General features: G+C 45.1%; 1 long non-coding RNA gene across 1 annotated transcript in view; it reads right to left on the bottom strand.

Moving 5' to 3' along the window:
• The window catches only part of LOC310881220, a 21,254-nt gene extending 7,406 nt beyond the window's left edge, over positions 1-13,848 (bottom strand). Inside the window, exons 1-2 of the long non-coding RNA XR_014572211.1 lie at positions 13,628-13,848; positions 4,794-5,047 (exon numbers count right to left, since the gene is read on the bottom strand). This is a non-coding gene — a long non-coding RNA (uncharacterized lncRNA). The remainder of the gene's footprint in view (positions 1-4,793; positions 5,048-13,627) is intronic.

Here is a 13,848-nt window from a genome sequence, read left to right as displayed (position 1 = left end):
GGGTCACTTGGATGGTACATGCATCGTGAGAAGTGGTACCGCAGGACAGTGGATTTGATGGTATGAGACACAATGGGAGCAGCACATAATACCTATAAACAAATCTGAAAGACTGAGTTTGTCTTAATGGGAGAAGGCCAAAGAAAAACATTGGTCATGTCACTTTTAATTGTCTAGGTAAGTTGCTGTGCTTATCAATAAAACACTTAGGCACAGGAGGATGTGTTTTATTGCTCCAGTAATTGCTGCTTTGGGTGTGTTGAGAAATAACCTTGGACCAACACTTTCTCTTAGGTGATGATTAACTAGGAGAATCAGTAGAGCTTACGTTAAATTTACCAGCCTCAGAAAGCCTTGCAAATAACAAATGTGGGGTTGGAAAAGACACAAGTACTCATGAGATGAGGTGGCCTTCTGCAGAGGATACTGGACTGGGAGGTAAGAGACCCAATTTTTAAAGCAGCCTCAGGTACAAATTTTTGGTTTTGCTGGTCTGCCACTTTTAAGTTTAGGTACCCCCCCTTTCCTTCTAGTCATTTTTGTTAGCTTCTTATACCTTTGTCTTGCCCCATAGTAAATCTAACCTGATAGACAGTCCTGCTTGAGATGTCAGCAAATAAATACTTCTAGTGTAATCCGTGAGGAATGGAGGATGATTAAAGTGTATCTGTCATGTGTTATTAGATGGAAATAATATTCAGGAAAACATTGCTCTCTTTCCATGTATACTTTGGGGGTCTGGTAAAGGCTCGGAATTGTAAAACTGTGCAGAAAACTTTCCCTGTTTTTCCATAAGCTTTTATATAAATAAAATAATGAAGAAATCTGGGACATGCTGGGAGATACAGGTATTATTTCTGGTCCCCAAGTTTTTTTGCTATTTTGGCTAAACTCTCTTTTGCTGGTGTAGTTCAAAACAGTGCTGATAAGCCTGTGCAACACAGTTTATACTTCATTTCAGATGACTTCCCTTGGTTAGCTTTGAGACAGAATAAAACAGCAGCAAAAAAAAAAAAATCCACACAAGGAACAGCAATGTTCAGAATTCTTAACAGCTTTTCCTCAGCATGCTGCTCTGATTCACAATGTCCTTAAGCAAAAAAGCTGTCTTGTTCTGATTCCTGACCCACTGTAATCTAATTTAGTTGTCTTTGGTCAAGTGTGCAAAATTCAAATTATGAGGAGGAGCACAGCTCTTAACTCAGACCACTGTTGCTGAGCATCCTCAGAGAAACCTAGCCAAGCATCCTTCTCCCTCTTTTGCTTTAGCTCCCGCTGGGGGAGAACTATTTTGCAGATTATGCAGGAATTCATGGAAGTAAGTAGTTACTTCTTGTATAGATGACTTTCAAACTCTCACAAAAGCACTTACATGTGCTGGTGTTCCTTAAAGTGCACATGTAAAAAAAAGTAGCACAAAGAGAAGTGGAGGAAAATTATTCTCCAGCTGACATACCACATTACAGGGCTGTGTGGAAAGGGATGCCGGTTCTCAGCCAGCTGTTTCTACTGCTTGACCAGTTTTCCAGTTTCTAGATCTAGCAGATACAGCAGCAGACTGATACAGGTTCTGTCGCTGCTGCAAGAAACAGCATGTCAGGCAGCCTGTTGGCGCCAGTGCTCTTCATCTGTCAGCTAGCAAAACACACCATCTCTTTTGGCACTAATTGTTTCCAAACTAGTCTGCAATTCAATGATCAGAGTTCATGGGTATAAAAAATAACATTTAAACTTAAAAAACAGTACTTTTTTTTTTAAAAAAAAAAAGGTAGCAAGGCTGATGAACTAAGTCAGATGAGCACAGGGTACCTGTTATGTGGGCTTTATAAATGAAGGCTACTGATGGTTAGATGGTCTTTTGTATCATGTAGGTGGAAAAATGAATTTCAGTGAGTAGAAAACAGCACACTTGCTATTTTACTATTTAAATACCAAAAAGAAAACCTTAAGTTCACTCAAGACAACAGATTATCCTTTCATTAGCTGAGTTGGGGTTTCTTGCCTTGATGCTGTATTTTCCTAGAAACTGCAGTTAAGAACATATAGTTCAAAAGTACCATGGGTAAAGCAGATTAATTAATATTTATTATCAATCTACACTTTTAATTTGATTGTATTTTAGAATGTCTCTCAACTTCCAAATGCTGACTATCTGTAAACACTTGTGAATGTGTCTGACGAGATTTCACCTGAGAGTAGTACACAGACTTTGTTTTGATTGTACTGTGGTTGTACACATATGGTTAACCTGCTAATTCCAGAATATTTTGTCTATGCTGTTCTACTGATTGATTTTGAACATGAATATAGGTAATTTTTTAGTGGACTTTTCAAGTCTAATGGAACTTAAAAAAATAAAGAAACCTTACAGGTATGTAAAAATTCAATGTTATAATCAAATTATTTTATCTTATATTGTATTTTATTACACTGTAACATAAATCTCATGAGTCTTTTTCACAGGACACCTATGGCACTTCTTCAAATGGCAGTCTATTAATATGAAGTTTTTGGAAAGCCATTTATAGCTTTCCATTTATTAGAGATTTGTCCTTTAGTCTCTATCAGAATCAGGCAGTTAACAAACATGTTTGTGCACGTGCATACACTTACCTGCTAAAAATAAACTGAGAGGGGTATAAACCTATTCACAAAAACATGGATACTGCAGTTTTCAAATTTAAAAAAAAAAAATATGTAGGAGTTCAGATATCTTTCTTTAGCTCAAATGAAATGTTTCAATTTCTTACTCTGAAACTATTTGCTAAATTGCCAAAATAAGTTGTTTCTTAAAGGAAAATAATAATGAAAGCTTAAGAGTTGGAACAAATATTTGGGCTCAATTGTTCTGGGTTGAAGTAAACAGTCTTTCTTCATTTGTGCTTTTTTTTAGCCAACTAATTGGAACATTAATGCTACATATCTATTCCCTGCATTTAACTGAAGAATGATAACTTCAAAATTGTAGGTAACTCTGCTTTGATCGGGAAATGAGTTAACTGTTTGCTCAAAAGTTTCAGCTTCTATTTTGTGCCTAAAGGATTAAAAAAAAAAAAATAGTGAAAGCAAAAGGACATCAGTCAGCAAGTATGTCCTGTACCTCCCTATCTTAATTGACTTCACTTATGTATGTCTTAATGCCTTCACCCAATTTATTTTTATTTTTTTTCTGAACTGGAACAAGTTATTACAGCTTTTCAAAAATAAATAAGTACATAATCTCTCCTGCTGCTATTTGAGAAGTTCAGTCTATGTTCCATAAATTAATTTACCTACACATCAAGAATGGAGAGGATGCAAAGGTAGGACAAGATTGACTTTAGAGAGCAGATGGATGATTGGAGGTGCTTTGCTTCATCATAACGTCTGCACCAAGCTAAAGACAGCTTGTCATAAAATAGCCACTCGCCAAGACATTAAAACTTATTTTGAGGCAAGTAGATCCTTGGCATGCCAAAAATAAGTATGAGGTACGTACATCCTATTAGATCTATTTCATAACAAGATAAAAGAAATGGAAAGAATCTTTTCAATCATTGTCTGTGATATTTACTGCAATGTAAGGGAAGAAAATGCTTTGTCTAGTCAAGGTATATACCAAGTCTGGATCAATGAATGCATCAGTGAGCTAAAGGCTGAGTGAATATCTAGAGTGTGAGGAATGAAGAGGGGGGGGGTGTAGATATAGTAGTTTTCATTTTCCCTAGAATCGAAATGTTGAGGAATTTTCATTATGGAAATGCCATGACAGTGCCTCTGAAAGGCTCTACGCTCTCCTTAAAGCTGCAGTTGCTCTTACAGTTGATGTTCAGTTTTTTCATTTTTCTGACCTACTCTACTGAGCCATTGAAGCACAGCTAACGTATTAGCCTTCCTCCTTCTTCATTCAGGGACAGCTAAGCTGTCATGCATGTTCTGTTGATATAAATTAAAAATGTGTGCATACTTCCATATCATTGGAGCCGGGAGACTTAACAGCAAACATTGATTCAGCACAAATACTCCCAGTCCCCAAGTCTGGAGACCCCTTTGACAAACTATTGCCACTGAAGTGAAGGGAAGCATAGCTTTGTGGGTTTCTTTGTTGTTTTGTCTACCTTGGTCCTCTGTAGTCATCTCTGCCAAGACTGACTTATCTATGGACCAAAGTTATGTTCAGAATATTGTTTCCTTTCTGAAGAGCTTCATATTTGCCAAGTAGCATCTCTGTCCTTAACTATATTTAAGCAAAATGTGATTTGTTTGAATGACAGATCAAACGAAGAATCTGTCTAAACCCTCTCCATAGAACAACTATCCTGAAAATATGGGGCTAAGGTGAAAGTTCAGCAGGACCTCAAAAAATACTGGCATCACCTCACCACTAGAAGCATGCTTAACATTTCATATGTTAAACAGCTGAGTTTCTATCTACCGAGGCAGAATTCAGTTCTGTGTGGAATATTTATTTAGTCTGTATGGTTCTGCTTGCCCTACTGTTTTCATTTCCTACTGACAAACATGCATGTGTTTAGGCCAGACATAATGAAGGCTAAGATATTACTAGGTTAATTACTAGAGTATTTCCTGAGCTCCCATAGCCAAAAGCTGTGATGCTGTGAGTAATGTTTGGCTAGTTTTTTTTTTTTTTTTTATAGAAGCTCTGTAATTTTCAGAAGCATGCTGTAGTAACCTTTTCAGTTGCATACAGCATGAATGTGATTAAATCTATTCAAATGTCTGAAAAAGTACCTAGTCTCATCCCAGTCTAAGTTATGTTACCAGCAATATTTTAGTATGATTTGCGAGCTTACCTCAAGGGAAGTCCAGGGCTGGAATATCAAGAGTGTTGGACACTTGAATTTTGGCCGATTTCTTTGCAGGAAGCTTGCATGGCAAGTACTGAACTTGGCTTGAAAAGAGAAATCTAGGCATTGGCCTCAGCCTCTTCTGTAGGGAAAAAGCTCTGTCTGCATGAAACTTGAATGAAATCAGTGAGGTTTTTCGCAGGCAGAGGCGACTACCTTCTTGAAGTGCCTTCTGAGGCCAACAAGATACCAGGCTGCTCCTGAAAAAATCAGAATTGTTAGTTCAATTTATGTGCACTTTGTATGTGTATGCCTGTACTGCAGACAAAAGGTTTTGTACCCAAGCCTTGATTCTCTTAATTTCTTATATGAACATTTAAAAGCCCATTTTAATATACATGCTCTTTCATAAGCACCCTTTCTTTCTCTAGACTTTTGTCTAGAGACAAATTGTTTTAGAAATTAGTCAGGTCTGACAGATGGGATATTAAATAAACAGATGATCCAATTGAGCGAACAGTGTGTGGAAAATACTGATGTGTAGCTATGTATACACTCCAGTGAAGAATGCTGCCCGAGTCCAGAGATAACTATTGTGCCATAAAAGAAAAGTTCTGTAATGATGAGGAAATCTCCATGCAATGTTCCTGAGGCCCTGATTGATAATACTGACTGGAATTACAGAGTGAATGAAAATGCAGTGTGGCCATTATCTGCTTGGCAGCAATGCTAGAGACCAGTGGAGAAGACAATATCAGGGCTGGGCTGCTGCTGCTGTAGTGCTAGACTGGTACAAATGAGATGTTGATTCTAATCTTGCTGCTGCTTTGTTCTTGGTAATAATATGGAAGTGAGTTAATTTGGTTGTATGTCAGCTTACCACATTCTAAAAACAGGTAGTAGTAGTAGTACAAACTTCCTTGGCAGTCCAATGTATTTGGATTTCTGTATGTGAAACTTCACGATTAATGGTGGTATTGTTGCAAATAATGACACTGGAGGTGGCATGATCAGAGCTCTACCCACACAGGCCACACACGTCGGTAGTACAGTGTCAATTCTTCATTTCAAGTAGATCAATTTTCCAAGCTACTCCTTGAAGCTATACATCCTGTTTTAGGAGCCAATAAAACTCAAATTCTTGTATTGCTAATTACCTCTAGATTTGAGGTAATCAAGGATGTAGCTAGCAGAAACAATTGCCTGTAATCGTTAGATTTGCTTCCAAACAGATCAATAAAATCTTATTTATGGTCTATGCTGAGACAGCTGTGCCTTTGGGAGTGTAATGAAGATGATACAGTACATCTTGTGCCGATGTTTCTGGAACTAAGAGCACGCCCAGCCACATGTCTACTCGTATACCTGGGTGAGACCCAGTGCATACAGTCTGTTCTCAAGCCTCTTTTCTGTGGAGGGTGCACAGGTGGTCAGGAGTTTGTGGCATGCTCCAGCCAAGTCTCCAGCTTTTATTTGCACATCAGGACCTACCAGCCTCATGATTCTACTCTTTTATACCTGATTAATGTAATAGTATATCATATCAATTTGGAGAAACTTGAGGGGAAAAAATATGGGAAGGAGTTAGAGGGGAGGTTGTTTTCAAAATTACATCCTTCCCTAAACCACAGGGAAAATGAATGACTTGGATTTTCATTTTCAGGGTGGGAGCTTTCTATCTTCAGTGCAAAACTCCTTATTCTCTGACAGTACTCAGGATCTATGATGGATCCCAGTCATCATCCCTTTTGTGTTTTTGGCCTTCACAGCATGATGAGCGTCTGTGGCATAAACTGGGTAATATGAATGCGTTGCACTGACACCCTTGGCGGTAGGTAGCCATGGAATAGCTCTTCGCAAATCTCATGCACAGACAGAAAAATGGGGATACTTCCTCTGTGGGAGAGGCTGTAAGAAATCAGTGCATCCAAGTTCACAGTTTGTTTGTACCTACCCTGGAGATTATTTTCAAGTGTGTGCTGTGTGGTTTCAAGTTAATGGATCAAACCACCTCCTAAAGTAAATAGGTTTAACTGCCTTTGATAGTAGAAACTGTATTGGTTGAACCCCTGGCTGAACTGAGTTCATGGGAGTCTTATATATCCACAGAATACTTTCACCTCTCACCCACCCACACTGTGATCATGAATAGCAAATTAGGAAAGAACAACTTCCTACAATGCACTTGCTTTTGCATCCCTTTGGGATGACAGTTAACTTATATAGTGCTCTTAGAATTTGCATACAGAAAATTAAGCTAGTGCATGAGTTAGTTAAATTCCTGAATACTCTATACCTACCATCGTTCCTTGCTAAGCATGCTGAAAATCCACATAAAATAATCTAGAGGATATATGCTCTATTATTTGGGGGTTGATTACATGAAAGCCTTCAAGGAAAAATACTCTCCCCTACAATACAATGTTCCTTTTGTGTAACCTTACTTTTTTGTGCTTTTCAAGCTTTGATCTCCTTAGACTCCTAGTCAAATATAGAAATGTGCAGTATCTGTCGATTCCATTTGTAGTCTGAAATAGCCCTTATAAAAAAAAGCTTGATCAGGGATGTAACACCTTGTTTCGAATGCAAGTTCTCAGCCAGTCACTAAAGGCCATTATATTTGCCTTGAACCAGAATCAGCTGTCTTTGTGATCTCCCACACAAAATACCAGTGAGGAATTTGAGGCCCTTCATGATCATTCCCTTGCACTCACTGTGCCTTGATTCCTGCTCCAAAACAACTACTATAGCCAGCCTTCATTTTCTAACACATTGAACTTTAAGTAAACTGTGCTTTCTCTTATACTGGCCCTTGCAGTTGAGACATCAAAACCCATCATTATCCTCCTGTCTTCAAGACTCTTCCCTGTTTTGGGCACAGGACACTGCAGGTAGCAAGTGTCACTGCTAACCATGGACATAATCAGAGGTTTGTCTTATTTTCCTGTCCTTCCTCATCCATCTGGCTGCGTCCCAGTTTTCTCTTGCTTTGTCTCTAATATTTTTGAAAAAGAACTATCCTTGTTGCTTTATGTTTGTGCTGCACCTAGCACAATAGGCTGTTAGGACTTCAGGAGTCACTGTATTAAAAATACTAAATTCCTTTAGCAATGAACACTACACTTTGGACAGAGCAGTTTGGTGCCTCTGAATTCCCATTCACCCATTCTGTCTATGGCAGAGAGTAATGTGTCCAGCATATCTTTGAGAGTTTTTTAGGATTGTCAGCTTTGGGGACTACTTTTAGAGGGCCTTTCAACGACTGAAACTTCTGCTGGAAGCGTGGTTAACTCTCCGCTTTCCCTAAGCTCTATAGGGCTGCTAAACTCTACTGAACCTGCAGCAGCTTTTATGCAACCTTGTGGTTAAGTGACCCACTCCTATTAATGTACATTTTGTTTTCTTTTGACCCATTTTCCTGTGTAGTATGGCCAAAAGTGGCAAACAGATCTCTAAGATGAAATCCGTTTCTTTGTGGTAAATTATGATGCCGGATAGGCTGAAAGTGCAGTCTGGGTTATGACACCGTTTCCTTTCTCCCATCTCCCACTATGTAAGAGCTCTCAGTTTCTATAGCTTACATGTGTCCATTATGCTGTACTTCCCCCTCCCAAGTTATTTTGCGTATATATAAGTGCAATTAAACATGCTGCAAAACTTTGATAGAGATATAATTCACAGATTCACAGATTCACAGATTTTTCTAGGTTGGAAGAGACCTCAAGATCATCGAGTCCAACCTCCGACCTAACACTAAGTACTCCACTAAACCATATCCCCAAGCTCTACATCTAAACGTCTTTTAAAGACCTCCAGGGATGGTGACTCCACCACCTCCCTGGGCAGCCCGTTCCAATGCTTAATAACCCTTTCGGTAAAGAAGTACTTCCTAACATCCAACCTAAAACTCCCCTGTCGCAACTTTAGCCCATTCCCCCTCGTCCTGTCACCAGGCATGTGGGAGAATAGACCAACCCCCACCTCTCTACAGCCTCCTTTCAGGTAACTGTAGAGAGCGATGAGGTCGCCCCTGAGCCTCCTCTTCTCCAGGCTGAACAAGCCCAGCTCCCTCAGCCGCTCCTCGTAAGACTTGTTCTCCAGACCCCTCACCAGCTTGGTCGCCCTTCTCTGGACTCGCTCGAGCACGTCCATGTCCTTCCTGTAGCGAGGGGCCCAAAACTGAACACAGTACTCGAGGTGCGGCCTCACCAGAGCCGAGTACAGGGGCACAATCACTTCCCTCGACCTGCTGGCCACACTGCTTCTTATACAGGCCAGGATGCCGTTGGCCTTCTTGGCCACCTGGGCACACTGCTGGCTCATATTCAGCCGACTATCCACCAATACTCCCAGGTCCTTCTCGGCCAGGCAGCTTTCCAGCCACTCATCTCCCAGCCTGTAGCTCTGCTTGGGGTTGTTGCAGCCCAGGTGCAGGACCCGGCACTTGGCCTTGTTGAACTTCATGCAGTTGACCTCAGCCCATCGCTCCAGCCTATGCAGATCCTCCTGCAGAGCCTTCCTGCCCTCGAGCAGATCGACACACGCACTTAGCTTGGTGTCATCTGCAAACTTACTGAGGGTGCACTGGACGCCCTCATCCAGATCATCAATAAAGATATTAAAGAGGACCGGCCCCAGTACCGAGCCCTGGGGGACTCCACTAGTGACCGGCCTCCAGCCAGATTTGACTCCATTCACCACAACTCTCTGGGCCCGGCCATCCAGCCAGTTTCTAACCCAGCGAAGCGTACGCCAGTCCAAGCCCCGAGCAGCCAGTTTCTTGAGGAGAATGTTGTGGGGAACGGTGTCAAAAGCCTTACTGAGGTCAAGGTAGACCACGTCCACAGCCTTTCCCTCATCCACCAAGCGCGTCACTTGGTCATAGAAGGAGATCAGGTTCGTCAAGCAGGACCTGCCTTTCATAAACCCATGCTGACTGGGCCTGATCGCCTGCTTGCCCTGCAAGTGCCGCGTGATGACCCTCAAGATAATCTGCTCCATGAGCTTCCCCGGCACTGAGGTCAAACTGACAGGCCTATAGTTCCCCGGGTCTGCCCTGCGGCCCTTCTTATAGATAGGCGTCACATTGGCTAGCCGCCAGTCAACCGGGACCTCCCCCGATAGCCAGGACTGCCGATAAATGATGGATAGCGGCTCGGCCAGCTCCTCCGCCAGTTCTCTCAGTACCCTCGGGTGGATCCCATCCGGCCCCATCGACTTGCGCACATCCAAGCTCCGTAGCAGGTCGCCAACCATTTCCTCATGGATAGCGAAGGCCACATCCAGCTCCCCATCCCCTTCCACCAGCTCAGGGCACTGGGTGTCCGGAGAACAACCGGTATTGCCGCTAAAGACTGAGGCAAAGGCGGCATTAAGCACCTCAGCCTTTTCCTCATCCTTAGTAACTAGGTTTCCCCTCGCATCCAGTAAAGGATGGAGATTCTCCCTAGTCCTCCGTTTCGCGTTGATGTATTTGTAAAAGGATTTTTTGTTGTCTTTAACGGCAGTAGCCAGGTTGAGCTCCAGATGAGCTTTGGCCTTTCTAATTTTCTCCCTGCACAGCCTCGCTACATCCTTGTAGTCCTCCTCAGTGGCCCGCCCTTTTTTCCAAAGATTATAAACCCTCTTTTTTCTGCTAAGCTCCAGCCGCAACTCTCTGTTGAGCCAGGCCGGTCTTCTTCCACGCCGGCTCATCTTTGGGCACGTGGGGACGGACCGCTCCTGTGCCATCACGATTTCCTTCTTGAGGAGCGCCCAGCCTTCCTGGACTCCTCTGCCCTTCAGAACCGCCTCCCAAGGGACTCGGCCAACCAGCGTCCTGAGCAGCTCAAAGTCAGCCCTCCGGAAGTCCAAGACAGCAGTTTTACTGGTCCCCTTCCTGGCCTCGCCAAGAATAGAGAACTCTACCATTTCGTGGTCACTCTGCCCCAGACAGCTTCCGACCACCACATCTCCCACCAGTCCTTCTCTGTTTGTGAAGAGAAGGTCTAGCGGGGCACCACCCCTGGTAGGTTCACTGACCAGCTGCGTCAGGAAGCTATCTCCCACGCTCTCCAGAAACCTCCTAGACTGCTTTCTCTGTGCCGTGTTGTGTTTCCAGGATATGTCCGGGAAGTTGAAGTCCCCCACGAGGACAAGCGCCGACGATTTTGCAACTTCTGTCAGTTGCCTATAAAACTCCTCATCCGTCTCCTCATCCTGGTTCGGCGGTCTATAACAGACCCCGACCAGGAAGCTAGCCTTGCCGGCCTTCCCGCGGATCCTAACCCACAGGGATTCAACCTTATCATTCCCAGCCTGGAGTTCTACAACATCGAAAGATTCTCTAATGTAGAGAGCCACGCCACCTCCCCTTCTGTGCTGCCTGTCCCTCCTGAAGAGCCGATAGCCAGGCATTGCAGCACTCCAGTCGTGGGAGCGGTCCCACCACGTCTCCGTGATGGCAACCAAGTCGTAGCCTGCCTGCTGCACAATGGCTTCCAGCTCCTCCTGTTTGTTACCCATGCTGCGTGCATTAGTGTAGATGCACTTCAGCTGGGCCATCGCCTTCTTCCCCGGCCTAGCCATTGTTTCCCCCGGCACAGCTCCGACAAGCCTTGTTTGAGCCCCGTCCCCCTTCTTACCTAGTTTAAAGCTCTCTCTATGAGCCCCGCCAGCTCCTGGCCTAGGATCCGTTTTCCCCTTGGAGATAGAGACCCATCTGGGGCCATCAGGCCGGGTGCCGAGTAAAGCTCCCCATGGTGAAAAAACCCAAAATTTCTATGCTGGCACCAGCCTCTGAGCCACCTATTAACCACATGAGCTTTCCATGTCCTCTCCGTGCCTCTCCCTTCCCCCGTAGGGATGGACGAGAACACCACCTGCACTCCCGCTCCCTCCACCAATCGTCCCAGCCCCCTATAGTCCTGTTTGATGGCCCTGAGGCTTCTCTTTTCAACATCATCGCTGCCAGCCTGGACTATCAAAAGCGGGTAATAGTCAGAGGGGCGAACCAGGTTTGGAAGCTTCCTGGTAACGTCTCTGACCCTGGCCCCAGGGAGGCAGCAGACTTCCCTATGTGTGGGGTCAGGCCGACAAATAGGGCCCTCCGTTCCCCTGAGGAGGGAGTCGCCCACAACAATCACCCTTCTTTCTTTCTTGGTGGAGGCAGTCCTGAGGCGTGGAGTCAACTTCCTCACCACAGGCATCCTCCCGGGTAGGCTTCCTACCTCATCCTCACCCACCGGTCCCTCCAGCTCCAGGGCCTCAAACCTATTGTTCAAGGGCACCTGGGAAGGCGACGCTGGAAGGGGAGGGCATCTCCTGCGAGGTCGAGCAGGGACCTGCCTCCATTCCTCCTCAACTCGCAGGTCCCCTCCCTCTGCCCGATGGCAACAGGGCAGGGGGTCCACCCCCCTTTGGGGCGTCTCACCCTGGTCCCTCTCCCTCCGGTCCTGCAGGGAGTCGCTCCACCAGTCTATCTCCCGCTCGCACTCCCTGATATCCCTCAGCCTCTGCACCTCCTCCTTGAGCTCTGCCACCATGCGGACCAGGTCGTCCACCTGCTCGCACCTCACGCAAGCAGTCTCTCTGCCCCCCGCCGATGGCAGCAAGAGGCTCAGACACTCCCCGCATCCGGAGACCTGAACTGCCGCATGTTTGGACGGGCAGTCGGTCTGGGTGTGCACTGACTTCCTAGAGAAAGCACCGTGCCTGGTGGAGACCATCGCAGCCCAGCTGACGGGAGAGTGTCGTTAGAGGAGTTGTCCCTATGGGCGGGTGTGAGCGCCCCGCCCTGCCCGCGCTCACTGCCTCGCTAACTGCCGCGTCACTCCCTGTTTGCCGGCCCTGTTCGCCGCGCTCCTGGTCGCTCGCGCTCCCTAAGGGCTGCCTTTGAACGGCCGGGGGGAGGAGCTGACGCTGACGCTGCTGGCCCCGCCTACGCCTCGTCAGCCTCCCTCACGAGGGCTGCCGGTGCCTGGCGGCTCCCTCACGTAGGCTCGATGCCCGAAAAATAGCCCTGCCTGTCCCGATCCCGCGCTCCGCTGCAGCACGCGTCTGCCCCGGAGCCGGTCGCCTCGGCAAGTAATTAACAACCTGCTGATTGCTTGATTTCCCAGTTGACTTTTAATGTCTTTTTTTTTTTTTTTCCTTTTGAACAATCACATGTCCAATTTTGAATTAGATTTCTGGGAATTAAGGGCAGGCTTGGAGATGGTTTCATGAAGGAGTTACTTAGCTCTGTATTTCCTCAAGTCTACCACGCATTTTGTGTGGTCAGCTGAGGTTATTGAGCCAACAAAGGTCCAGAGAAGTGCTGTTCAGCTTTTCTCACCCAGGCCGTGCTACTGCTGCCTTTTATTTTAATTCTCCTTTCCCACCCTCTATCCTTGTGTTCCTCTGTGCTGCTTACGTTACTGTTTGGGAATCTGCGGTGTAGAGGGCAGAATTATTATTTCACACTAGAAACTTATGCACTATTCTATTTAACCATATGTTTCTGACAGTGTTCAGGAAGGTATTTTATCTCTGCCTCAGCTTCCCCTATGAAACCTGGGGCTGGAGACCCACATGCATGTAACTATGAAACTGGTAAGCCATATTCTATATAAGAAAGACTCGGGATGGTGTGGAGGTGATGGTGGCAGGAACCAGACGAACTGACATGGAGGTGCTGGGGCTATGCAGAAAGCAGGGAGGGGGCTCCTCTCCTCTGCTCATAGCACCTTGAGGAAAGGGCCTGCTCTCCATGCTGTGTCCAAATTGTAGCTCTGGGTGCTCAGCTGCCTTTGACTTTTACCTTGCGGAGCATAATAAAGGAAAGAGCAAAGACCTTTTTTGAAAAGTACATAAAAAATTACCTGAAAGTTTGTGCGCAGGGAAAACCCTCGGAGGCCATAGCTATGGGTGATGTCACCAGCTGGGCAAGGGTCAAATATCTTTGTGAGCTTGTGGCAGCTCTTCACAGAACACCCCTTTTGATGTTCATGTGGAAGATTTTGGCTTGGGTCTGCTAAATCTTAAATAGATAAATAAATAAACGAAGCTGTGCTTTTGTCAATACTAGAGCCAACTGCGTGGA

Source organism: Anser anser (genome assembly GCF_964211835.1).
Source record: "Anser anser genome assembly, chromosome: 14".
NCBI lineage: Eukaryota > Metazoa > Chordata > Aves > Anseriformes > Anatidae > Anser > Anser anser.
The sequence above is the reverse complement of the archived record's forward strand: the minus strand, read 5'-3'. Positions and strand labels throughout refer to the sequence as shown.